Source organism: Myotis yumanensis, unplaced genomic scaffold (genome assembly GCF_028538775.1).
Source record: "Myotis yumanensis isolate MYYU_CA2020_CCGP unplaced genomic scaffold, mMyoYum1.0.hap1 SCAF_14, whole genome shotgun sequence".
Classification (NCBI taxonomy): domain Eukaryota; kingdom Metazoa; phylum Chordata; class Mammalia; order Chiroptera; family Vespertilionidae; genus Myotis; species Myotis yumanensis.
Window position 1 is genome coordinate 4,318,774 of NW_027223765.1, and position 1,255 is coordinate 4,320,028.

At 58.3% G+C, this 1,255-nt stretch overlaps 1 pseudogene; it reads right to left on the minus strand.

Annotated features, from left to right (window-relative positions):
• Positions 1–214: 214 nt before the first annotated feature.
• On the minus strand, positions 215–966 carry LOC138992372 (TCF3 fusion partner pseudogene; annotated as a pseudogene).
• Positions 967–1,255: the final 289 nt, after the last annotated feature.

Sequence of the window (1,255 nt, forward strand, 5' to 3'; positions counted from 1 at the left end):
ACTGAAGTCCTTATAAGAAGAGGAATGTTGGGGTCCTGCCCCAGCAGGTCCAGGGGTTCCCAAAGGTGTGGATGGAGTCGGCGAAGAAGGAATGACACAGAGGCAGCGTTCAGGTGATCATCATAGCCAGGTTCTCTTTTTATTGTCCTGTTACATCTATATTTATACTATTTGATCCTATAAGCATGCCTCTATAAGCTTTTTTTTTTTGCCGAGGAGAGCATGGGGTCCGTTTATTGGGGGGTCAGTCAAAGGGGGAGCTGGCTAGGGTGGGGTAGGGCAGCAGCTTGTCTGGCCCCCGAGAAACCCAACTTGAGTCCAGAGCCTCAACCGCTTTGAAGCCAAAGTCTTCCTCCACCTTTATCTGCACAGGGGCCAGCTCCAGAGTCAGCGGGACTCCCGCCTGGTGCCCTTCCGCTGTGCTCGCTGCCTCTTCCACCTGCTGGGCCCCTCGCCAGGGGCCGGGCTGCTGGCTTCTGTGGGCGCTGGCGTCCTCCTGGGCGGGGAAAGCCCCTCTTTCTCCGGAGGCTCGTTCTCAGCGTTGCCTGGGGTGGGGGCGTCTGTGCCCTGGCTGCCCTCGTCCTCCAGTAAGATGGTGAACTGGCTGGCCCGGTAGTCATCGCCTTAGGAGTCTAGCACCTTCTTGAAGAACCTCCGCTCCTGCTGGAGTCTCCGTGTTATCCTCTGTACCTGATGGAGCCTGTTCAGGACCCGCTTGTTCACCTGCTTGATCTCCCTGCTGTGCCGACCCAACGCCTGGTACTTCCTGTGATTGAGTTCCCGTTGGCACCGCTGTTGCTGGCCTAGGGCTGCCTCCTCCTCTTCGTCTCACTCCTGGAGGCTGGAGCTGCCCAGACCCCCAGACACGAACTCCACTTTGGTCTCAAGCTCGCTCTCCAGGATGTGACCTGAGAACTTCTCAAAGCCCACGGCTGCCATGGACCCCTCTCTCTGCTCCAGCTCCATTTCTCCCTGGCTCCCGGCGCAGAACTTCCAACCTTGCAAGCCTCTAGTTTAAAGTGGCTTGCAAAATGACACAGCCCATCCAATTTCACAGCCAGGCACCCAGGCCCCGCCGCTAAGCCTCCTGGGAGTTGTAGTTCTCTATGTCCGGCTTGCCTCCCTCGCCCCACCCCCACCCCGAGTCCCAACTGAAAGGCCCTGCTGGCTGGTCTAACCCTGTGGCCAGGCATCTGAGTCACCTCGGGTCTTTATTCCTGTCCTGACACCGCGCCATCTGACCACAGAGACTCTC